The 27,277-nt window shown below is 40.6% G+C and overlaps 1 long non-coding RNA gene across 4 annotated transcripts in view; it reads right to left on the bottom strand.

Annotated features, from left to right (window-relative positions):
• Window positions 1–15,093, bottom strand: part of LOC130163646 (uncharacterized) — a 33,928-nt gene extending 18,835 nt beyond the window's left edge. Inside the window, exons 1-3 of one of the 4 annotated variants that reach the window (XR_008826500.1) lie at window positions 14,965–15,093; window positions 13,776–14,209; window positions 8,753–8,813 (exon numbers count right to left, since the gene is read on the bottom strand). This is a non-coding gene — a long non-coding RNA (uncharacterized LOC130163646). Of the gene's footprint in view, window positions 1–8,752; window positions 8,814–13,775; window positions 14,281–14,367; window positions 14,456–14,773; window positions 14,789–14,964 lie in introns of those variants that run through there. The other 3 variants (XR_008826502.1, XR_008826501.1, XR_008826503.1) reach the window with 3 other exon arrangements.
• Between the last annotated feature and the right edge of the window lie 12,184 nt (window positions 15,094–27,277).

Raw genomic sequence — 27,277 nt, 5'->3', positions numbered from 1 at the left:
CCTCTGATATTTACATCATACTTTTCTTTTTAAATATATTTTCTGGGGAGTTTTTGCTGAGTGACATGTTCACAAAAATACAAAACACATAAATCACTATTAAACCCCTGGCTCTTTTCCTAAAAGTATTAACTCACTGTGGTGTCTACTGCAGTGTGTAGTCTAGTGAGAGGGGAAAGGAGACGCTGGCTCTCAGGGGTTAAGATGCTAGCAGTCATGTGCCTGTCGGCTGCAACAAAAGCCTGCCTATGTAGGGTGCATACAGATGGAGCGAGCTCCTTTGTGTGCAGCGTTTCACACGTCGCAGCCTCGGAGCTGCCAGGTCTGGCTCTCTGGGCCTGGCTACAGGCCTAGCTAGCAGCTTGTAGCACCTGACGCTGGGCTCTCACTTTGCTTTTCTTTGCTTGAGACCCCAAGTGCAGCAAGTTTTGAAAGATAATGGAACAGAAGTCCAAATAGTGGGTCACACAGCTCAACACAAACAATTGCAACAAAATACAGCACAGCAGAGCAGGGCACTGTGGCCAGGCGGTCTCAGATCAGCATGACAGGAGCAATTGTAAGCATGGCTCCCACTCAGGTCTGCCACGAAATGTTTGATTTTTCCCTCCTCTGCTGTCTGTCATCTACCCCTGTAAAATACTCTGCAAGACTACTTGTAATGTGCTGATATAAATACCATCGGTGCATATTTTAATCATGTGTACAGCTGTACATGATGTGTACATAGTTCTGTAGCCTACTATATACACTGTGTCTGTGTATGTCTGTATATTCTGCTTTATTTATGCTATGTGCGCCAAGTCACTGAGGCAAGTTCCTTATAGTGTACATGTTAGTGTACACAGTGATGAGACTAGCTAATGCCTGGAACGAGCTTTAACACTGGATTCTAAGCTTCACAGGCTTGAAAATGTCTTTTCTCTACAGAAATGATTTGTCTGCAACTTTCTGGTATACATTTGTTGTGCAGACATTGTGGTCCGGCATAAACCGCATATTGTGATACACGTTGAAAGCGAATACTTTTCTTTCTTAAACTTTACATGGTCAATATAATATAAGATATATATTTCATTGTTGCAGATTACACAAACTGGGATTCTGCTATTGATGCAAACAAATCCAAAAGTAAACAGCTCATGATGTTTTGCAAAAAAAAAAAAAAAATCCATTTTACATGTGACTAGGGATTCAAAGACCTGACCTTGAATAAGGCATTAAGTTTCATCATACACAATAAGTCTCTTTGGACATATAACTGTGGTAAACAGCAAATGTGTATTATTCTGTTTGGTGAAGGTTATTACATTTTGATAAAACCTCACTGTAAATATGCTGAGGGACATATACAAAAGGCAGCTGCCACTACTGTGTAAAGTCTGACACTGAAGCTTTACAGTATATTCACTCATGAGCCACTCAGGTGGATCCTCTTACCCAGAGTGAGTGAACAGGTGGGGGGGGGTTCGCTGTCCTTCCTGAGGACTCTTCAGCAGCACATCTGACTGTTACGAGGAGGCAGCCTTTGACATTTTAAATGCAGGACAATCTCTGTGAGCACTTGGAGAACCTGCTGCCATGCCTGCACTTAAAACCCACATCAAGTGGATGGAAATGCTGTGGTGTACCAGCATTATTCTATTATTTCAATTGCATAGCCCACTGCTTGCACTAAGTTAACTTTTTAAAAAAAAAATATCATTACGTGTATAAGAATGTAGTCAATACAAAAAATACTCATTGTGCTGTTGGTTTTGGATTTTGAAAGCCCCAAGCGAGCCATATGAGTGACAGAGGCTACACTCAGAAGAAAATAGAACCATAAAAAGTCAATTCTGCTATCCTTCCAAAAATCACAATAAATCTTTAATGAGACGATACTCTGTTCTCTCTAGATATTCTCCTCAAATAGGCTTACTGGCACAAAAACAACAGTTTTACAACGTTAGGAGCAATGCTGGGTGTAATGGTTTTGCTAAAAGCACTTCCGTACAAATTAGCAATTTACTGTTTTACTTAGACATATGAAAATATTTTAATGTTACCCATTAAAAGCTTTTATATGGCTAATAACATGTATTAGAAACAGAATTAGTATCTGCTTTAAAGATGTTTCTGTGTTGCCAGTCACTGAATTGAAAAATTGCATGTTAGCAAAGTTAGCACTCCTTTCGAAGGATTTGAACACTGACTAAGCGCGCTTAACATATTTAAGCTAATATATTCTATTAGTTTTCATTAGGAAGGGTAACAAGACTAGAAAAGGTTTTTGTTTGCATCTAAATGCGAAACAGGAGACTCTAATATGTCAAGTTCCCAGAGAAGAGAAGTAACAAACTAAAAGCCCTTCAAACAAAGTGTTACTTGTATCTCTTTATAAATGGCACAATAGTCATTCATCCTAGCATCACACTTGTGGTGAAGCTGGTGGGGGAATTAGCTCCCACATATCATCACGTATTGTTCCACACCATGTTACAAATTTTATTGAGAGTGTAAATAGTCCCGGAACAGGAAATGAAACTCTCTCTCTCTCTCTCAAATGTGCTGGTGTGTGTGTCTGTCTTAGAGAAAGTCTCTGTTCTCTCTTTCTTTAACACACACACACACACACACACAACAAACCCCTCTGTCACTCAAACAAGCTGCTGCTATAAGTTGTATGTTAATTAAACTTTTGTCAGTACAGCCTGGAGAGTATTATCTCCTATTTTCTGACCCTGACACGCTGCTGTCACAAATCATGTCCTAAAACACACACACTTGTACACACACGCACACACACACACACACACACACACACACACACACACACACACACACACTTGTACACACATGTTCTGTATACATACCACATGCTTGAGTTACATACTACCAGGACAAGCCGGCCGGGTGCCTGACAACCACAGCGATGGAGGAGACGTGAGGGAGGGAGGAAAAAAAAAGGTACCCTAGCGTGTTAGTTTTCTGCCAGGGAGTCCCTATTGACCTGTTAAACCTTTGTGACTGGAACAAATGCAAATGGCGCTGACTTGTTCACACAAAATACTAAAGGCCCATTCAAATGAGGCCCCGGGCCACAATGCAGCAGTGGCCGAGCGCTCTGTGGAGGCAGGGCAGCCCCCAATCTGAGAGAGCGAGGGAGCGAGAGAGACAGAGATTCTTTTAGCCATTGCACAGTTCATTCTGGTTGTCTGGTGGAGAGCAACCATCCACTCTCATTACTTCTCCTTCATGAGCACAGACACACACACACACACACACACACACACACACACACACACACACACACACACACACACACACACACACAGGATGAAGTCACCTTACACCTTTGCTGTAATTCTGCCCCCACTAAATCACAAACACTGTTACACTGCTCTGAACTTTACCCCATAATTACCTCGTATGTAATAGTTTGTAATTGGATGCCAGTGGACCTGAACAGGTCCTGTTATCAAGCATGGCACCAGTCATGCTTGATAATCAGACACAACTTAATCCACCTTGGCTTTTGCAAGGATACTCAGTGTGTCCCAGTGGATAATATCATATCCTACTTTTTAATTCTGTCCATCGGGCATAGAATAATAAATGAGGAGAGAGACAAAGTGGGAAAGAGAGGAGAGAGGGGCAGAGAGTGGAAGACAAATACATACATGTGAGACTAAATAACAAATAAATAACCATAGGAAAGACTAGCTTCACTCTTGATTATTAGATTAACTCTAATACAATAATATTAACAATAATGAGGATTGCACAAAGCTAAAATGGGAGTAAGGTATTTACATGCCACGGTAATGGAAGAAAGCCAGACAGCCCAATTCAGGTTTTCCATATTTCAGAGAATGAGCAATTCAAAGTAAGATAGGAGATTTGAATGAGTCCACCCACAACTGGGTTAACTGGGTTACAAAAACAAAATTCTTCTGCATGTAAACGCAGTCTCTGATGCTAAAACTGAAAGCAGTCAAGGCACTGTGGGAGGCTTTGGGATGAAAAATATCTATTAAAATGCCAAACAAACCACCTTTAAATGAAATATGGCATTTTATGTGTAGGACAGGGGCTCAGTTCTGCTGTAGCTCTTTTGACTATAAATTGGACACAAGAATGGTGCATCTGTAAAAAAAAAAAAAAAAAAATCTTCATCTGATACTGAAAGAATAAGCTATGTTTGACAGTATACAGCACAGAAGTTTGTTGGAAGTCATGGAGGGCTTTCTTGTCCCATCCCTGCTCTCCAAATAAGAAATTAGGATGGCTCTCATCAAAACATCTGGACAACACCTGATCTGAGGGACGCTGCCTACTGGACCTCCCCTGAACTGGTTCAATCAAATTACGGGGTATTTCCAAAAGAGTGGATGTGGTGGGAGGTCAACCATCCACACCAAGTCACCTCTTCTCAATCCAATACACTGTGAATGTAAAAACTAAAATCACAGTATTCATTGGATGTACAAAATATGATATTTTATTTTGCAGCTGCAAGTTTGCAGTTGCAAAATATCTCAACGGCTTCAGGTTTTGTAAATATTTCTGTGACTCATTTGACTCCAATTTTTTCCTGTGTAACTGGTTTTATTGAATTTTGGTAATAATGTTTGACAATAAACATTTGGCTGGATTCACATTGTTGGACATGCTGTATGAAACTGCTATAACTTAAGTGAATTCCTACTTGACACTTAAACATTTAAGTCCATATTGGCCAATGTTATGTGGCTTTAACTATTTTTATAAAACAGATGTTAAATCCACCTAAATATTGCTGTTTTTTAAATAAATGTATTATGTTGCAGAACTTCAATAAAACTAAATAAAGAGCTGCTTTCATACTGACTCAAAACTGAGTATAACTTTAAATTCTAAATTCTTCCAACTTACAGTCAGAAGAAAGAAAGGAGAAAGAAAAGGAAGTGAACCCTTTGGAATTACCTGTATTTATGTATAAATCTTAATCTTAATCAAAGTTATAATAATGAGCAGACACAATCTGTTCACACAAACTAATGATACACGAATGTTGCATTGTTGTTGTTCATATTGAATACATCATTGAAACATTCACAGAGGAGGTTGCAAGAAGTGTGTGAACCCCACAGCTAATAACATCAACAATGGCTAACTGGAGTCAAGAGTTAGTAAACCCGGAGTCCAGTCCATGAAACCAGATTGGAGATGTGGGTTACAGACACTTTTCTTATAAAAAAAAAAAACTTTTTGAGTTTTGATGAGAATTGGTTAGAAAGTTATCTCAAAAGAAAACTCTGCTAACTGTCTATATATGGAGACAAGCTTGTTCTGTGGACACTCTCCCTCAAAGTGGGTGTCCAGCTAAAATGACTCAAAAGGCGCAACGCAGAAAGTTCAGTAATGTAAGAAAGAAGCTCAGAGTAACAGCTAAAGGCTTAAAGGAATCGCTGCAGCTGGTGTTAACATCTCTGTTCATGAGCCGACCATATGCAAATCATGGTGAATGGTTGCATGGAGCATGTTGGTCTGACACCGTGGGGGAAGCTGCTGCTCTCCTAAAAACATTGCTGCACACCTGAAGTTTGCCAAAGAGCAGCTTGACACTCCACAACCCTACAGGGAAAATTGTTTTGTGGACTGATGAAACTATGGGTGAACTGTTTTGGAAGAACATGCAGCACCACGTATGGTGTAAAAACATCACTGCACGCCGACAGGAAAAGATCCTCCCAAAGGTGAGGAACAGTGGAGGGACCATCATGACCGTCATCTGGGCCTGGACAGCTCACATCATCAAGGGGAAAATAAATTCCCAAGTTTTTCAAGGTCTCTTACAGGATAATGTCAGGGTGGTTGTCCACCTGATGAAGGTCAGTAGAAGCTGCGTGATGCAGCAGGACAACGTGTCTAAACATCAAAGTAAATCTACTACAGAATGAATTTAAACAAAGAAAATCTACCTGTTGGAGGTCAAACCTTAACCCCGTAGAGATGCTGTGGAATGACTTGAAGAGAGCCCCTCACAGCAGACATCCTAAGAATATGGCTGAGCTGAGGCAGCTCTGTAAGGAGGAACGGTCCAAAATTCCTCCTGAACATTGTGCAGGTCTGAGCAGCTACAGAAAACACTTGTTTCAGATTATTGTTGCATAAGGAGGTTTGACCGGTTGTTAAATCCAAGGCTTCACCTACTTTTTTTTTCACCAGCACTGAATGAATGTTTAATGTGTGTGTTCAATAAAGTGTTATTAACTTAAGCACATTGCGTTTGTCTAAACTTACAACTTAGATGAAGATCAGATCACATTTTATGAACAATTAACAAAAAAAAAAAAAGCTTATGCCAAAGGGTTTATTTAATTTTTTATTGCCACTGTATTTGGATCTGTAAATATTATACTGAGAAAAGTGCTGCATTTTATTATATTTCTTCATTTTTAGTGGTAGGCTTTGCAAGAAAAGTAATCTGAGCCCACATCCTACAGTGTTTCTGTCAGCCATGCTGTATGTGGAGTGACACCTGCAGAGGTCACACATGAGCTATGACTCTGCAGGGAGAAGGGCAAGAGGAAGGAGAAAGGGAAGAGAAACACCACAGACAAAGAATGAGGTGACAATCGGACTTCAGTCTAAGAGTTTTTTTATGGACTGTGAAGCTTTTGTATTTTCTGCTTTATTTGATAGTAAAATTGCAAGTACTTTTAGTTCTTCTGTATTACCACTGAAGCTATTTCTGTTTTGCAAGACTTTATTACTTTATTTATTTACTCAACCACATTACATTTATTGTCCTTTTTTTGCTCCTTTTATTCATCTGCTGAAGTTACTAGTTATTTTGACAACTGAATTGAGGGTTCACATGCATATTGCATATGTTATGCAAAAGAATATAAAGCTAGTTTTTGAACTACCCAACACTACAAATCACTAGCTCTAGTGCTGGATCAGCTAAAATATAATAACATTGCTTTAATCAATAATTTCACTGGAGAGAGGCATTTTTCAGAATAAGTGCTTAAAATTTTTAGCTTTATAATAATTTGATGCTTTTTCATCGATCCCACTGGACAGAACAGGATGGCTAAAGTGCACTGACGGTCCCAAGTCAAATCTCAATCCTGAACAACACAGGAAAACGTCTGAGCTACCACAACAAAATAAAAATTTAAACAATCTACTCTGTCCCACTCCATCAGTCAAAAGCATATGCTACAGCCAATCATTCAAAGCCACAGAACTTTATTTCAGAGTAAAGCTCCTAATGGTTCCAAACATACTAAATATGTCATGCTGAATTATGGGGGAATGGTATAAATTGATGCAAGAGACATGCAGAATTTTTCCATTTGATGTAATGGCGGGGCCATAAAAAGACAGCTTCTTGAGGTGGAATATTTCATTCAATACAAGAATTCAATTCTGTGGCTTCAGTAAAGTCTTATGTACAAAATACTGTTTTGTACGTGACTGTGTCATGTGTGTGGAGAAGGGTTTTTCTCACTTAGGAAACACTTATGATTAAGAGGAACATCAGGTTTCGAGCTGCCTCAGTGAACTCAGTGAACTTTTCTGAGCCTGACATTGATCTTGTACTACTGGAATTATACTGCACCAGTAAACTCCACCCATCTGGTAGCTCGTGTAAGTAAAAACAAACATGATAAAATACTTGCAACCAGGATTTCACCCAGACCAGTGACAGGTACTGTACCGCAGTTACAAGTGTTTTTGTCAAGAATGCTATTCATTCAGTCCTCCAGAGAGCCCATGCACATTAATCTGACATTGGTGTCACAAACTTCCCTCTGAACCTAAGTCAGGAATCTTTCCTATAACTTTTATTCAGCTATTTTCAAGCCAAAACTGTCCTTATTGAGTAAAAAGTTACTCATTCACTGTACAATTCACTAAAAACCACATTTTCAAATATCATCAATTCCATGACTACAACATAATGTTCTGATTTACGAGGAGTCAAAGACGTCATGTTGTTGGGATCAACTTCATGGAAGAAAATAAAAATCATAAATTATCACGAAACACGTTCATTTATTCCCAAAGAGTCTTCTCACATAAAATCCACTATGCTTAAATCCCCCTAACTCTTCAGCATAGTTACGGATAGTTACTCCAAAGCTAAAGCCAGGCATCTTTCTCCTTCAACAGGAAAGTCAAAGTGCTGACAGTGTTGCTGCAGCAGCTGAGACTCCTCATTATGGTCTATTAAAAATATACCAATATTGTGTATTGAGACATTAGACAGAGACTGTCAGTTTGAGCATTAATGCTCCTATTTTCTGTCTTGCTACTTACAGTTTAACAAGAGATTAGGAATAAAGCCCAGATTGTGCATTCTTCTTGAACTCTAGATATAAAAAAGAAATACTTGATTTTCTAGAGATCACAATTTTAATTTCCATTTTATTCTTTATACTTTAAACCAAGATTAAAAATACATTTTTCAAGAGATGCCCGGCTGAGAGATAAGTATAAAGCCAAATGGGTTTAAATGAATACATTATATATATACATATAATATATATGTATTACAAAAAACAATCATAACAACATTGCAACATTTTGGAGGGCATAAAGGAGCATAATACAGTAGCTCCGACCCTTATGTCCTCTAAGCAAGTAAGATTGTGACCAAAATGACTTAAACTGAAATTGTAAGCAACATAATATTGTTGTTTTTTTGCCCATATGTTCTTTCGCACAGCCTCAGTAGACATTTGTGTGTGTTTGTGAGTGCCCATGTACTCACCTGCCTTGCAGCATCTGAGGCCTGGTGGTTCCACATCCTCTGTGTACTCTGTTGCCCTGCGCTGAAAATACAAGACACAGGAAAAAAAACTCAAATCACAAATCAAAAGTGTGGAAAGTCACAGCTCTGCTGTTTCGACCTGCACTGTGAAAAATGATCGAGAGCTGTGATTGATTAGGACGTGTGCTGTGCGGTTTGGTTGCGTGTTGTTCTCCCACACTGTGCCAGTACAAGCTGAGAACAGGACATTCTTAGTGGAACATTTCTGCTGTTACATGTCAGTGCTGTTGGGCAAAGGACCAGCTGGAATTTATTCAAATTATCAGGGACCCTTATTCTTTTCATGAAGTAAAGTGACGAGCTTTGCTTTTCTTAATTTAATCTATAATATCACAATGGAGGATATGTAAATAAAAGTAGCATTAGAGAACTTTTTTTCTTTGCTTTGAGGCGACTGAAATGTAGATTAATCCAAAAAGGAGCAGCAATTTACCATCGACAAATTGTGTCCGTTCAGATTATAATAATAAAACACTAGACTGATTCACTTTCTGCCCTTTAGTAAGGTCAAAGCACAAAGTCAGCCACAGCTCTGACTCTGCTGGACGTCTGTGTCAGGCTCAAGGGAACATGGGTAAGCGAAGGCTTAAATGGAAATGTTCTCCGAGAAAATCGGCCCTTCTTCTGCTGCTGCATTGACGCAAACTTCTATATACACACAACAAATGAAGGCAAAGAAAAGGCCACTGCATTATTCCATGGACATTGCAGTTGTGTATCTCCACTGCTCATTGTCAAATGTGTTCATGAATATTTCTGTCATACTGCTGAAGCAGCAGTGGTGTGTCGTACTGTGTTCTAGTTCAATCTTGTAGACATACAACTCAAACAGTTAAAGATTTTGCAAGCACATGAAACAGGCTGAGTAGGTGGTTTCAGAATATCTGGTCTTATTTAATTCCTAAAAATCCCCTTTTACTGCAATATGTACACGGAACCTTGAAGATGAGATTATCTACAATTAGGGTTTAGGTCATGCTGTTTCAACATTTCTAACATTTGCCTTGGCCTGTATTTGATTCTTGGAACAAGTGTCATCCAACATGAAATGTGACCGAGAACAACTTTAAACTCAGTGACCTTCGAACTGAATAAATCCACGTCAAGTTTACAACCAAAAAATTACTATAGCTTTGGTCTGCGAGGAAGATGATGTATACAACCAGCCTCAAATAACCCCTGTTGGTTGGTATTCTGGCTGTGAAAGGAAATTTATTTGAACAATTTAGCCATTTATCTCTCACCCAGAAGGGTTTATCAGCTATTTATAGCTTTTGTTCCTTCCATACTATCTCAGCTTTAAGGAATACAAAGGGATTCAGAATCCTTCACAGCGTCTCAACACTGGCTTTAATAAAGCCAGTTTGTGTAGGTGTTTTATGTTTTTTTTTTCCTCATAAGTACATAACGCGGGCAGCCTCTTTTTGCTGTGGGTATGTTAAAACTGAACCGGAAGAACCTGCACTGCTCCCCACAGAGCCCTGCTTCATTTGCTTTTCGTCTCTCCTTTCCTCTGCCCCCCTCCCTCCCCATGTTCTCACAGGACTCGTGAACTCTCCATAAACTCGCTGATTCCCTCCAGAACGCTGCTGTCTATCCGAGATCAGTAGAAGTAGAAATAAAACGAAAGAGTGAGAAAAAAGCTGAAACAGACAATAAGGTATGGAGAATGAAGAGAGGAAGAGGGAGGGAAAAACAAAAAGAGAGAGAAGCAGGCCAGATTGCAGAGGGTTGAATCAATGCAGCGGCCTGGTCCCTTTTTTTCTCCCCTCTCTTTTTTTCATTTTTTTCTCTCTCTCTCTCAAATGATTCACAGTGGAAAGAAAAGGCCTTTTCCCTGTCCTCAGTTGAACTCCACATCAGCTTCCTGTTAGAAAGGCAAGGAGGAAACACCCAGAGCAACACGCGCGTGCGCACACACGCGCACACACACACGCGCGTGCGCACAAACACACACACACACACATACACACACACACACACACACACACACACACACACACACACACACACAAATACACACAGAGGAAGGCCTTCACTAGTGGATTCTTTGCTGCCAGAGAAATTAGGTCAAGCACTTAAATGCCCTGCACTGAGATGCGCAGAGATTTAAAACGTGAAGTGTTTGGTGGGGACAAGAGACATACCAGAGCAACAAACATGCACGCACACAACTCACAACTCTGAAATAAATGCTAGCTACACACTATACTGTCAGCTCATGGCTTGCACACATTATTAATACCAAAAAACCTGAAATAATCGGTGACAGACACCCACTGCTCTTACTCTTAATACACCCTCCATCTGTGCAGATTAGAACAAGACAAGGTGGCTCAGGCACACACAATAGAGTAAATGATATGTATTTGAAAAAACACCTTTTAAGTCTCCTCACAGGGAGAAACTAAAGCACTACGTGCACGCATTCTCAAAACGGCAGATGACCTGATTAGGGAGTGACAGGAGTCTCTGTGCGCCTCTAAAACTCAGCTCAGGACAGGACAGCACAACACGCCACACTGCAGTATCAGCCGTGCACGCCGAAACCCCCTCCCACCCCCCACCCCCCACCGCCTCCCTGCTACACCAACCCCACCGCCTCCCGCCCTCTGACCTGAAATGCCCTTAAAGAAACAACACACCCCATCGCCATCACATCCAATCAACTATTCATAGAAAGGCTGGATTGCGCTGGGCCTGATCTTGCCGTTTAGGGTTTCAATCAATTGCGTGAGATATGAGAGACTGGGAGGGAGAGTGGGAGGGAGGATGAAGCTGTTCTGAAAGCAAATGAGAGAAAATTTGGGTGAATCCAAGCCTCCTCTCCTCTCCATATTGGCCACTGCAGATATGGCCCACAACGGGGCTCTGAGCTACAGGGTGGCAGGGTAATTCAGACAATAATCTCGCCAATTTTCACTCTGCAGCCATGTGCTTTCTCCTGTCCCACTGACTCACAGTGGAGAAATGAGTCCCGGTCCATTGTCTGAGGGCCACCTGTGTTTCTGCTCCATTTTCTCGAAAGCACAATGGCATTTTCCTGTTTATAACGGTGACTGCGCTTTATAAACATGCAATATCAGGGTATTAATACATCACATAAAAGAGCTTGTTTGTGACCGAGAGCTGCGGCCAAAAGGTCACAAACTGACCCTCTTCATATTCTAGCTTTTGACAGTTGTGTTTCTCTTTCCAGTGAAAGGGTGAGAAAATGAGACATGCAGCATGAGAGAATGTGGTAATAGCACAACACCATGTTCCTGTCAGCCAACACAGATCTTTTCTTGGGGAACGCTGCTGCGTTGCAATTTTCGACTGACACTCCAGTACGAACAGAATCTTACCCAGTCGGCCAACCAACCTGCAGATGAAGCTTTGAGAGCACACACACACATGCGCGCACACACACACACACACACACATACACACACACACACACACACACACACAAAGCAAAATACATGACCAGATGTGCAGGATGCCAGAGATGATCTAAAAGGACAAACAACCCCTTAAGATAAACTGATAAAAGTGTGGCATCTGTGTGTGTGTGTGCCACTTTTAAAGCTTTGTGCTGAGCCCAAGGTGCCGATGTGCTGTGGGTAAAAGTTATCTTAGGCATGAACGATATCTGTGGCATGATCTGAGGCAGCTAAACTAAAAAGGGACCATGTCTGAATCTCACACATAACAAGGTGACATTTTGAAATGTGCTTCAAAGCAGGACAATCACAATCTATATCCTGCATATTCACGCAGTGTAAAAGGTAATATGTTTCTATTGTATAGCAATAGTCTTTCTACAAGCTTCGGTGCACTACTGCATTTTGCTTTAGTTGCTCACAGCAAGTTGAAGGTCCAAACTGATTTTTTTTTCAGGAAAATGTGCAATTTAATCAATTAATAGTCTATAGGCACAAGAAGAAATGATTTAGGCTACAAAATGAACTCTATATGAACCTATAAAACACTTACTTGTATTGCTGTCTAATGGGAAAATCTACGTGTCCTACCTGATGAATGTGCAGCTCCTGTTATGACTCCCCATGCACACACACACACACACACACACACACACACACACACAAATACAGACATATGTAATATCAATGAAATATTACCACACACACATCCCCATTTTAATTTCACAAGGGGATTTAAGTTTCTGTCTTTTTAAATATATATATATTTAAGTCTCACTGTACATATGAAAAACAGCCAGGAAGCACCATACACGCCTTTTAACCATTAAAAATACATTCAGCTACTGCTGAGTTAGCTCCTCTCAGATTTCAATGAATTAATTTCATCAAAAACTTCTCTGAGGGAAACCACAGTGACACATCAGGGGAAACCGCACAGCTCTACCATATGTCTCATGTCTTACATACACTGATTATCTCAGGGTGAACAGCTCGGGAAACGCCGCTTTTCTAATTAAATGCACATTTTACTGAAATCTTACAAATTGCTCACTTGGAGAGCGGCGATGTATTCCGCTGGATTGACGTGATGTGCCCGGCTGCCAATCTCTGCATCGGGGATAACAAAGGGAAAGATTATGCCTCTCTGTGAAGGGAAACTAGGGCACGAAAAGGCGACCTCTTTTCTTGTATTGCGAGGGAGAATCTACAGCCTGGCGACCATTTCATTTTCACGTAAAGACTAGACTACGTTTGGTATTCGTTCTCAAATTTACAGACGATTATGTTGAGATGTTAAGCTGTTATTCCGAAAGCGTTTGTCTTTTGCACCCTGGAAACTTCCCCCCAAGGACTGTGGATCGTTTCAGTCATAACAGTGTCAATATCCACTGACCTAGTCTGGGGGAAATACACCACTGCATGCTTACGCTTAAAAAGTCCGTCCTCGTTGTCATTTTTACGCATTTTACGCAAATGTAAACCTCAAAAAAAAAATCACCTTACAAAGAGAAAAGTGTAAATTTAAGACTACGCACCGATAGGTGTCAAGTTCAAGTTGGATGATCTCTTCCTCCGGGGTGTCCAACTCCAAGTCCGCGGGCTTTATATTTCCTAGACGGTTGCTTGTCCTCTATTATGTGTCTGGAGCCAGTGAGAGCAGAAAATAAAAAACACAAAGCGATAATATTCGTAGGCTGAGAAGCAGAAAAGGTCGTCATGTTGAATATGTTGGGAGACAATCTCCGAGAGCGACTACCGGGCCATTGAAAGAGTTGTTCCCCCCCTCTCTGCCTTTCTCTCGCCGGCCATCCAGCTCGGTTCAATGGGGACACACAGGCTGCAGACTGCGCCGTGCGTCCTGCGCCGCCGATGAACCAGATGCGTCAAGTTCAGCTGAGGTGAAGCCCCGTTATACAACCAGCCTGGGTGTGCAGCAGCCTGCACTATCGCGCTGCTTATTTAATGTCTCCTAAAGGGAAAAAAAAAAAGAAAAAAAAGAAAAGGCACATCACACTGAAATATCTGCAAAAACTAGACTGTGTTGAGACGATTATTAAGGGCTCCCTCACTCCCCCCTCCTGCCCCCTCCACGGATCTTAAAATCACTGTTTGCTTTTGTGAACTTACCTGATGTCAGCCTTATGAAAATGATATTTTCACAGTGTCATTCACTTCACGTTGGAATTTAATGTTCCCTAAACTAACGCCGTGAAATTATAAACAAGTACATTATCATTTGGGAATAATAAATGAATAATACCATGCAGTTTTAAGAGATTAAAATGCAATAAAGTACGACAAGAGCACTATAAGGTCACAGTTTTAACGTTGTACACAGACTTCAGCTCCATCTGGGATTATTTTAGAAATAATACACCGTGTTTTTCGTCTGTCACCCACCCCCCACCCCCCACTTCTATATTTAACAGCAAGCATGCATGTTTTAGCTTTAAAGTCTTATTAATATTAAAATATGTATTTCAAACAAGTAGCAGGAGTCGGGTTAAAGAAAACTGACAAAAACAAGCAATACCTTATATCATGAATATGGCTGTGTCACCCACCGACAGTGCTAAAAGAGCTCTAATAACAGCAAAAACACCTTTAAACATAGCTAAGTTCATTTGTCATGCCATCTACAGGATTAGCTCAACAGCTAATTATTTTCTGTTTATGCTAGCTAAGAAAAGGCGAGTGTGATTTTAAAAGATGCATTTCTCACACCTGTTTGGCTGCGTTAATGAGCCTGGTTCAGTTTTGTCCCGTCTGAAAGATAATGAAGGTCTAGTTATCCAGTTACACACCACAGGTGACTTGGAGGACAAGCCCAGACTTGTTGAGTTACCCGATTTGCCTCACAGACACTTTATTGATTAATCAGCTGTGGAGATGAGGCAAGACGGAGCTGTTAAAGGACCAATCCGACATTCAAAAAGTCATTAAAAATATCTCCAATACCAAGAACAGGAAACATTTAGAGATCCATTTAACCTCTTATGCTGGTTTATATGGGTTTTAATTTAAGTTGCTGACATTACATTAATGTTTCATGTACCAATTTTTACTTTGACTAAACAATATTATTATTGTTTGAGAGCAGTGGAATAAAATACAGTAAATTTTAAGCTTCCTTGTAAGTGATGTGAAATGTTCAAGTTTACAAAAAACACATATCACATCTATAGATAGATAGATATTATCCACTTTATAAAATGTGTTATTCAGCAGAATAAAGACATCAAACCATAACTAACAACTCATAAACAGAAAAAGGCATGTTACACTCTATTTATGCTGAGTATAGACCCCTGCAGAGTCATTATTTAAAATGCAGAGACAGAAATTACAGTGCATGTTAAATTAAGTGCATCAGTTTTCAGAATATAGATAAGAATCTTTAAAGGCACTGATAATAATTAACTTTTAATATGGACTCCCTGGAATCTTTATTGACACACTCCTTCACCAAGAAATATAGTGATATGGAAATTAGTGAATAAGTAGTAAAAAGTTAATTATTAAATTAAGTAGTTAATTAAAATCTTCTTATTGTGAAAATCAGTTGAGTTCATTTACAAACTTTATTGTCTTTTAAAATAAAATTTGTGGGAAGGTTTTAAATTAAAAGCACATTTGTTATAATAATCTGTAAAAGAAACAGAAATGCTTAAAATTAATAATAAGCTATAAAGACAATGCTCTCTTGTTCAGTTGAACACACGTCTGTTTGTCCAGCTGTCCGTGTTTAAATCACTGTTTGTGTGTTTGATTTTTTTTTTTTCTGGCTCTGTGCACATGAGTCGAAGCATCAGTTCCAATGTGAACCTGCACAACAGAAGCGAGTGTATTGAGTGGTGGTAAATCTGTATTGACAGGTGATATTGCAGCTGCACTCATTGACCGTGCTCTGTGTACAATTCGCCTATATCCATCAGCACAGAAAGAAACTATAGGATTAAGAGAGAGAGAGAGAGAGAGTGTGTGTGTGTGTGTGTGTGTGTGTGTGTGTGTTCCTACATTTCGACTGCCCATGAGCTGAACATGTAGGCTACAGATAACAGGGATTAGAAGGTGACACAAGTTCATATTGAAGGAGATTCACCTGTTGTAACACAAGAGAAACAAACACACACATACACACAATATTTTTTAACATCCAAATACTTTCACAGTGTTTAAAAGTAAAATAAAACTGAGTGTTGTATTAAAAGCTCTGTGCAAGAAGAAAGAAAGACTGCTTTATAAATGAAAGCAGTGTGTGTACTTTTATTATAATTTACTAATGTGCTGCAAATTCATTTTAGCCCATTCTGAGTAAATGCTTCAAAATAAGAGGAACATTACCACCAGTATGCAAATAATTATAGTTACACAATTTGTAATAACTTTTATACTGGAAAAGCTAATATTTTAAACATTGTTAAATTAGATTTTTATATATGACATTGTATAATATAAGTTCATTTTTTGCACCTGTCTGTATTTGTTCCAGATATAGACATGTGATTTCAAACCTCTTACTACAGCTACCAATGCCCTATATGTTATCATACATATTATATATATAAATATATTACACATTAAGGTACCTAAAGGTGTAGGATATGAAAGTTGTAATTTTAGCAAGCTTAAAAATGTAGAGTGTTTTTTTTAACTTTAATTTGATCTATAAATACATCTATCTATCTTGCTTTTCTAGTAGCATTTATAAAAAATTTGTCATTTTATTTTAACTCATTTTCTTCTGCTATGACGGTTTCAGGTTTGCGGTGATATTATTCACATTTTCTTAATATAAAAAAGAAGATATAAAATAACTACTAGTTCAGGAAACATTTAGTAATGAACTTTTTTCTTTTCCTTTGTTACTTTTCATCCAGTTACTCAACGTTGCCGAGCAGCAGCTGTCAGACCTTTACAAGAATGCAGTAGAAAATCAAAATGTTGCGGTAAAGTGAAATATCACCTTAAGTATGATATGAAGAGATGTTAGTCACGCTGATGGATATAATGTAGATATGGTATTAAGCACTTATCATCCAAACCTTACACCTAAATGGACTTCAGTCAATACTCATCAATCTTTCATTTTTTATTATTTGTGTGTATCCTCAATCACTCGCTTACATCGATTAAGAAAAAAAGTATTGACAAGAGAAAAGTATCGACTCCACTTTTTATTTCCACAATTTGAACCGGCAACATGTCTGAGGAGGGGAGGCAAGATGAGGAGAGGAGAGGCGAGGAGAGGAGAGGAAAGGAGGGGAGAGGAGAGGAGAAGAAGGGGGTTGTAGAGGTGGCCAGGGCACTCCATTTGGCACTACTAATTTGCAATCAGACACTCTCTTTGAGCTCTCTCTCTACCATGTCTCCAGACAGTGTGGATGGCAGCTGAGACAAAGCTAGCATTCTCCGCCGCCCAAGACCCCTCTCAGTTTTATTTCAGGCCACTGCTCTCAGACACAAACCATTTTGCATGGAGTACCCAACGACAGCACCTAGAGACAGGAGAGGAGGAAGGAGCAAGCTCAGAGGAGGAAGAGGAGGAGAGGCGGCGGCAACGGGGGGGGGGGGGGGGGGGGGGTGGGTTGGAAAAGAGTGGGAGGAGGCTTTGTCGAGGGCCAAACTGCTGTCTCTCTCCCCCACCACCCTAACCACCTACCCACCCCCCCACCCCCCCTCGGATGGTACCCTGGCCTGTTCCTCTAAAACATGCTGCAGTGCAGTGCCACGCCCCACCTAGTGCCATGAAAAGACACCATGAAGAGACTTGATCGATGACACTGCTCGGAACAGGAGAGCCGATCACGACCTTTCCCCTCCAATTAGTCACTCCAAGCAAAACCTGATTCGAGATCAGTATCCAAAACGTGTTGAGTTTGACAAACTCCTCATCAGATCGGTTTAGCTAGTGCACATGCACCAAATAGGGAAAATACTATAAAGACACAGCAGCCACAAACACACCGATCTGATACACTGGTTCGGAATCGGGCCCGATCCAACTTCATTAAGCGGATCCGGCCATGACATGACAGAGCCTCATTAAATACAGTTTTTATGTCACTATCACTAATGTCACTGGTTTTAGTGCCACTGAAGTCTGACACTCATAATAACTTACATAACAATCATCCCAATGAATTCCACACAGAGAGGTACAGGTTTTAATTTGGGGGGAAAAAAGAATACTGATATCGGATCAGTGCTCCGAGTCAGATACCTAAACCTGAAGAGTCGGAGTCAGTCCCGGGTGACTAAAAGTTGGACTAGAGCATCCCTACTATCATCCACATCTAAGCTGCCTCAAAGCTTCTTTTTGTCCACCTCCTCCTTTGTGATTGGTATGTGCTCGATACTTTTTATTAAAGTTGTGTTCAGGTTGGCTAAGCATGCATGTTTTTACAGCAACGCCCTGTTGAAGGAAATAATAAAAATGAATGAAGGATAATAGCTTTTCCTGGGGCTTCCTGAGATGAGCACATGTCCCCAGTGTAACTTATATCTGGTTTCATCTTTTAGAAATCAGTGTGAGCGCACATGCATGCGCTACCGTCTGAATGTGTCCGTGCCCCTGCGTTATCGCTTTATTATCAGCAGTCCAGTGGAAGTACAGTATGTTGTGGCTTGGTTGCCACAGGTAACAGGTCAATGATTACCCACAGGGCCAAGGGTGTCCTCAAGCTCAGGTCAGAACCACTTCCCCAAGAGAGAGAGGAACAACAGTGGGCTGCAGCTGCCATCTGTAACTCTAGGCCTGTGCAGTTATCAGTGTCTTATCTGCTTGAAAAGCCGCATTGTGTTCACATTGTGTATGCAGGCTGTGTCGGGGCAGGGCCACGCTTCAGGAGTTTATGCTATTTTATGCAATGCGGACATGTTTTTTTTTCCTAAGTAGTCATTTAAAACAAGGAGGTGCTACATTTTTCACATGATTATCTCATTTTGAGCTGACTGCCACGTGTTCAGCCATGACTGAATCAATGAATCAATGACTGGACCGTTGTCCTTCGTTACACATCAATAATGTTTAAAGGCCTAAAAAGTAAAGCTAACAAAAATACAGAGGAGGGAAAAACTGCCTCAGTCCTCTTTTGGTTTGGGCTGATTCCCACAGGTTGTCTCACTTATTAGCTGCTTTCCTGCACTGGACCGAAGAGCACAATCCCTCTCAGTCTCACTCGAACACATAACAATGCCAGGAATGGCTGCATTTGTGCAGTACGACCATTAGGCAACATCCGACTGCCTAATTCATTCAATTTCTCCCTCTGCCATGCCAGCACAATTGGCCTGAAAGGGTGCAGGTGGGGGGCAGAGGAGGCTGGGAAGCTTGTTGCTGAAATGCAAGCAAGCTAAAGTTAGTCACACAGTTCTAACCATTTGAGGTCGGGATGGGTTAAAGCACAGGACATGAGACAGACTGTTGGGAAAATCGTGTCCTTGAGGCGATCCCGGCAGGACTCAGTGGTCACCCTGACCCCCCACTCTGAGCTTGACCCTGACTATATCTTTAGCAGTGAACGGTACAAATTACTGGATCGCATGGCTGTACTCTCTCTCCCTCTTCCATCCCTTTCTCATTTCTCACTTTCTTTTTCTCTGGATGACCACAAACAGCCATTGTCACTGCAGACCACGAGAACAATTGGGTTCTTATGCTGTGGCTGGTCAGGGGATGGGAGGGTAAACTTCAGCAATGACTGCACTAAGTAAATTATAGCTCCAATGGCCTGTGTGGTTTGGAGAGGCTGCGCTTTGTGAGAGGTCCTGCAACTAAAACCACCAGTTCAGCACATTTGTTGCCTCTGCAGTGCAAAATAACGACGGCACAGCAAACACATACGTTTTTTGTTTTTTTTTCTGAACTGGTGTGGTTCACATTCATGCGAACACTTTCAACGAACAGTAGAAGGCTGTTAAGAAGCACGAGTAGCTCGTTTTGGAAAGGGCTCACACTTACTGAACTATACTGAGTTACATCTTATGAAAACTGAATAATTGCGTGACTGCAGGGCAATGAAGGATTGCCACAGTCCTGCTCCCTCTCTCCCTCCCTTCCTCTCTCCCTGTTCCCTCTCTCAGATCGAGGCTCCGCCTGTCGACTGTCCTCCCGCGCTCCAATCGCTCCACCCTCCCACCCTATCCCCTTTCTACATGACATCATCTGCACATCTGTCGTCCCAACAGGGTGCTGGTGACACAGACAGGCCACAAAATTAGTAGAGCTTTCTCCCTCCGCCTTTGTCACCATCTCTTTCTTCCCCGCCGGCTCTCGGTTTCTTGCTGTTGATCTTTTTCTCCCTGTCCTTCTGAACTCCTTCTTTTCTCCCTCTCTCTATAGGTGCTTTTCTTTCTGCCTTTCTTTCTTTCCTTGCGCACCTTTTTTTTCTACCCCTTTTCCCCTCTGCATTATATCCTGTAAATAATATGGTTGCACACTACATTACATCTCCCCGTTTCCTACAATGCCGCACGTACATTTGAGCAGGCAGGAAGCAGCCATTAAACTAAATGATCCATGGGCCTCACCCCAGCCTTGACCCGTGTGATTGTGAGCAAACTCAATCAGCAAGGTCAGCAGTAACATGATGTGACTCTTAGGAAAGTTTTTTTTCTTGACTTTCTCTGATTTGAGCTATTAGAGCCTGCTAAAACCGGTTAAGAGGTCGTGGTTATATCAATTTGTGTGGTTGTGTGTGTGTGTGTGTGAGTGTGTGAGTGTGAGAGAGGAAGAGAAAGAGAGTGGGAGCGATTTTTAGTGTGTTTCGACAATGCCCAACCCATTAAAGGCTGAGTATTTCCAAGGGAATAGAAACTTACAGAAGTGTAACACATGTTCGATTCCCAAAGCCCCAGTGCAATAATTCTTCACATATGAATTACTAACAGAGCAAATCAAGTCATACTGGATCACACCAGCTGCAGTGGAATTACAATTTTTGGTGATGTAAATGGACAAATACTATTAATTCTATAATTAACCAAGTTTGCTTAAAAAAATGGGCACTTGTCATGTATACCTTCTTTATCTACAAGGGTTAAAGGAGAATAGGAGCTCTTAACCTAATACATTTTCTTTGTAAAAAAAAAAAAAAACAAACATAACTACCAATGTGCAAAATAGGAAGCATTATAAAAGAAAAACAACCACAATAAGGAACATTAAAATAATTTGCCGTTAGTGACCGTCGGCACGAGGATGTCAAGTGGCATCACTTTTGGTTTTTGGGGCTCTGATCTGAGCCAGATAGTGTTGAGCATTTAAAAGATACCAGCACATAATACAGCAGATGGGATGTGAACCCAGGATTACACAGGGGGATCAGAGGCCTTATGACTCACACACACTCACACCCACACTCCCAACTCCTAAACACATTGCTTTTTTTTTTTTTTTTTTGTATTTTTAACTCGATTGTCCTTTAAGTAAATCCTACTAATAGATATTTCATGTTTTCGGGAACAACATGTTGCCAAAAGACAAATGCGGTACTGCAGTGTAACTGGATTCTGCATTTAGAAAGCACTATTTGATCTAGATCTGTTTTTGTAGTTACTACGGACACTTCAGCAGATCTAATGGGTTATGAATCATATTGTCAATTATTTATAAGTGGCTGCTGTTTCTACTTGTAAGTAAAGATGGTTACAAGACTTGTAAATTACAATTTGTCTGTAGGTGAGTGAACACAGGATCAACATCCTAACAGCTTTAGCTGATGGTGAAATAAAGCGTAGAAATAACCTTTGAGTTTCTGTTGTTCAAAAGCTTTGTGTCTTCAAAAACCTAGAGCTACAGCTTTGTGGAAAGCAACAATGAACACAGTTATACCGTGATTTTATGTTCACCAAAAGCTTCGAGATTCTTAGAGAAAAATGTCACGTGTCACTCGTTTACACGAACAAACATGACGGTTAAATTTTGAAATTTCGATGGTAGGAACCAAGATGGTGGAACTCCTAAGGGGTGTTGGGAGTGACGGGGCTGTTGGACAGCTCTGCCTCCCGTACTTTGAAACATAGGAGTAAAGAGCCCCCTTGAGGATCCCAAAATTACTAACTTTATACATTACTAGTGCCTCTAAACTGCTGAGACATGGTAATAGCAAACTCTCCTCAGGCTCAACACTAAATATTTTACCAAACATGCAAGGAGTATGAAATAATTGGAATCAGAAAGATGAATTTTCTCAACTAAATGTCATGAAATATGCATTAGCAATTTAATACTGGACTGAATTATAATGCAATATGATGATCAAACTGTTTAAAAAAAATGATGCTCGTGTCTGTTTTGAGAAAACAAATCACGGCTGCTGCTCTCATGCCAGGAACGGCAGAATGCTGGTGTGAAGAGGACGTGCTTGACCCAAACCAGAGAGGTCTGATCTTTAGTGAGCTCTTCTCTGGTGCTTTGTCTCCCTCTGCAGTTACAACCGAATAAAGACAGATGAAGGAAAGCCTTTAAAGAACAGAGTGAGGTACTGGTGTTGCAGAAAGTGGAAGAGAAGCCAGGTACCACGAAGAGTTTCAAGTGAATTGCAAACTGATAAAAAGCAGTTTCCACTGGTTTGTTTAAAGGTGTTATTTTTCTAGTTGAATCACAGACTTATGAGAACAGCAGGTCTTGTAATATTTTACTTTTCTGGCTTCATCAGCTTACTCGTGGGTTTGTTTTCAAAAAAGCTTTTCTCATTTTCTCAACATCTGTAACATGTTTACTACATGAAATCTGTGTTTCTACACCAAAAACATAAATCCTGTTTGGATAAAAGAAATCTTTTTCTAAAGACATTTATGTACCTCATGGCACTGTTGAAAATATGACCCTCCCATCATCTGCTCTCAAAAAGGTTCAAGATGCTTCAAAGACAATAATTGCTCAAAAGTGGAATTGTTGTTCTGCGACATGGGAACAATTTCCCTCTGTCATCTCTTCAGGTTTCATGGATGCTCTGAACAGTGTAAATTAGATTTGATTACAAAGTAGTTTCTTTTAGTTGTGTCATAAATACTCTCTGGCCTGTTAACCCCCAGGGTATATTTGTTTTTTATCTGCGACACTCTGTATTCCCTTCGCAGTGCAGGGGGGCGATGTTCATTTCACCAACCACACTCAGATTTCTTATGCATTCCGACATGCGTTTTACCCCATTACACATACAAGGACCATGTGTTTGTCTTGCCATATTAAAGTCTAAACAACGCCTCTGACATTGCAGCAAAGCTTGAAAGCCATGTGAGTGGCACGTAGATACAGTGCATTCAGAAAGTATTCAGACCTCTTCACTACTACTATTTTGTAATGTTGCAGCCTTATTCTAAAATAGCTTGAATCGCATTTGCCCGCTCATCCATCTTCACTAAATACCCCCATAATGCCAAAGCAAAAACAGAATTTGAGAACTTCTTTGCAAATTTATTAAAAAGAAAAAAATGAAATATCGTTGACATAAGTATTCAGACCCTTTACTCAGTATTTAGTTGAAGCATCTTTGGAAGTAATTACAGCCTTCAGTCTTCTTGCGTGTGACACGACAAGCTTTGAACGCTTGATTTTTTTTTTTTTAATTTTCGTCCATTCTTCTCTGCAGATCCTCTCAAGCTCTGTCAGGTTGGATGGGGACCGTTGGTGGGTATTGGGCAGGTCGTCAGCGATGCCTGGTTTCCTCCAGACATGACGTTTAGAACTGTGGCCAAACAGTCTAATCTTGGTTTCATCAGAGCAGAGGATCTTGTTTCTCACAGACTGAGAGTCCTGTTGGGGGTTTTTTTTTTTGTTGCAAACTTTCACTGAGGAGATGCTTCAGTCTGGCCACGCTGACATGAAGCCCGGATCAGTGGGGTGCTGCAGTGATGGTTTTCCACCTGGAAGTTTCTCCCATGTCCACACAGGATCTCTGGAGCTCAGAGTGACCACTAAGGTTCTCAGTCACCTCTCGCATCAAGGCCCTTCTCTCCCGATCGCTCAGTTGCAGCAACATCTCAAAGATGATTGAGAGAAATAGGAGGCACCTGAGCTAAATTTCAAGTATCACAGCAAAGGGTCTGAATACTCATTTCAACGTGATATTTCAGTTTTTCCTTCTTTTTTTTTTTTTTTTTTATAAATTTGCAAAAATGTCTAAAATTCTTTTTTATTATAGGGTACTGAGGGGCGACTGCTGAGGGAAAAGTAGTGAAGGGGTCTGAATACTTTCTGAACGCACAATCTTTGCTTATGCATACAGTAAACAAACAGATTTAATGTTGTCAGTATCTGTTGAAAGTCAATACTCTGATCAAATAGTCAGATTTAACATTAACCACTTTCTGTTTGTTTGCGATTGTCAGCTCTTGCCTTTTTAATTACAGAGTAAATTTGCATGTCATATCTAGTGACTGTCAACAGTGGGGTTTGCCTTGGGTGCGCTTGTTGCATGTTTTTCTCAGATGGTCTCAGCAATACTGATGACGGCATTAGTGCATTGGGTATTCTTGTATTTATTATTCATTGTTATACTTTAGGCTCTTGGTTTTTTCACTACTGTTTGGCAACTAAATTGGCTTTCAGGGACATAAAAGCACCTCTCTATTCCACAATATGATATTATTTCAAGAGCTTCGTTTTAATATGAATAAATTATTTTGGGTTTTTGTTTTTGAGTGCTGATTATGTCATTAAAAGAATACTTCATAAAAATTTCAAGAAAACATTATAAAAAAGATGCGTTTTTTGCTCAGTAATCCGGAATATTTGTGGAATTTATAGACTACGAACACAAAGACGAACATTAACATTAAATCTTCATGAAATCAACTAGGTTTTATGTCTCCTCCAATCAGTCAAGGTGCAGGACACATGGTCACAATCTCCCTCTCTGTTTCTGACTTAGAGCATTGAATAATGGCCAGAAGTGTTTTTTGCAGAACGCTGAATGATGTCACGGTGAAGTTGACTGTTGACCGGTTATAAAATGATTAGTGTATGAATTCTTGCGTTATTTGTGAGTTCATCCTCGAGTCCAAGTGAACGTTTGTACCACATTTGAAGGCTGTCCCTCAAGGTGCTACGGAGGAATCACATTCAGGACAAACTGAAAACATAATGCCTCTTCTCCACAGCTGTCACTCGCACGGAGGCATAAAAATAACAAAGGCTCAACACGTAAGGGGCAGGTTGGAGTGGCTGAGGCAGCCACAGCTGCTAACAATGTTGCCATGAAGTAATCGGGGACAGGTGGACAGAGGACAGGTAAGGTCACATTATATTTCTGTCCTACAACATTGACCCCCCCCCCATCATGGAAAAGGATGTGATGCATGTCTGATGTCGGTAATAAATTAACATTGATCAGAGCAATCACAAAAAAAACCAAGCAAAAAAAAACATGTATAGGAAGTGAATGGGAGAAGGAGTGAACATTCGTGGGACAGAAATGCAATGTGACCGTACCTTAATAGTGCGAAGTGTCAGGTTATAATGGGCATGCTGCACAACCTCATGAATTTGATTGGAAGTTACTAGTCAGCTGATAGCCACAGCCGTAAGTGAGCCAATGATTGTGAAGCATGAATGAAGCAGCTGATGCCAGTCAGGTAATGCAAGCGTGACTGAGGTTCAGTGTGTTTTCTAAAGTACTAACAGTTTTATCATCTGTTTTTTGAACCAGCAATGTAACACAAAATATCCCAATACTACGCCTTATTAATTTTTCATCATTGGTAACAGTGCGTGAATTTCTGCATGAATTTTCCAGTGAATTCATGGACTGCCGATGAGCTGTGCAGCACCTTATCCTGCATTTCTAACTATGTGGGGATTGGACTGCCAACGCCTGACAAAAATACTCACCCATAAGCTCTGCTATTGTAAAGAAAAACGTCACTTCGGATGAATTATCAGATGTTTACTATTACGATCAACAGCCGTTTCCTCGACAACCACTCGGGAACCCTGCTGAGGATTCTGGGCTCAGAGACAAGATAAGCGCAAAATCCCAGAGCCATAAAACACCATTATTAATCTGGACTTTTTAGGCTCCCATCCAGCTTGAGGCCCCTCTGCGTCACTGCTCCAGTCTCGCCCTGCTTGTCTCCATGCCTGTCATTCATCACTGTAACGTGGATGATGCTATCAAAACCGTTTCTGTCAAAACTCTTGACAGTTGTCCCGGGAGATAAAAAGACAAAAGTCATGTTAGTTTTACAGCCACTGTCATCACCGCTCTGATGTCCTGTGCGGCAGTAAAACAAATTCCTGCGCAGCCCCACACTTCCCATGTCTCCCTGTTCACCGCGTCTTCTGCACAAAAATATGAAAAGAAACAGATATCAGTGTACGAATGCCAGGACAGTGAGTGCACACTGCTTAAGTGCTATCTTGGCTTTGGAAATTGTGGTTTAGGAGGATTATTTGGACAGAAAGAGAGAGGGAGAGGGGGCGAGAAAGAGACAGAGGAGCTGAGTGAAAATCATAGAGAACACACATACACAAAGGGTTCTGCCTCTGCTGCCCCCCGAGCCAGAGGCATTATCTGCGAGTTGTCCACTGGAATGGCTGCAGACTGAGCTCCTGTGACGAGGTTTCAACAACCAAGACCAATTTAGTGGCAAAGCTGCTTCTCATTCTTTACAGCAGCGGGTATATCGGACTGCAGCTATAGTTACACACAGTCTGAGTGGGCATAAGGATCGGGCCAATCTTATAACAGCCAAAGAATGAAAGGTATTTTAGTCTTTTATACTCCAAATCACTGCTATCTCTCAAAATGCTTTGCTGGCAGCTGCTGAGAATTTAAATTAAAAGGTTCATGTCCACAATACTACCCTCAATAATTTTCTAAGAGAAGGTCCCACTTTTGTTCAGATGATTGATATCTCATTTTGGAACAAATTTTATTAATATTATCTCCTCGCGGTTATTTGCACAGCTCAAGTAAAGCTCAGAATGTCTCAATTTTCAGTCTCCAAAATGTCAACAAGAAGCGAAGAAAATATGTACTTTGTCCTTGGTCCACTCTGTGAAGTAGACCTATAAAACGCCCCATCCTTT

The sequence above is a fragment of the Seriola aureovittata genome, chromosome 22, assembly GCF_021018895.1.
Source record: "Seriola aureovittata isolate HTS-2021-v1 ecotype China chromosome 22, ASM2101889v1, whole genome shotgun sequence".
NCBI classification, from domain to species: Eukaryota; Metazoa; Chordata; class Actinopteri; order Carangiformes; family Carangidae; genus Seriola; species Seriola aureovittata.
The sequence above is the reverse complement of the archived record's forward strand: the minus strand, read 5'-3'. Positions and strand labels throughout refer to the sequence as shown.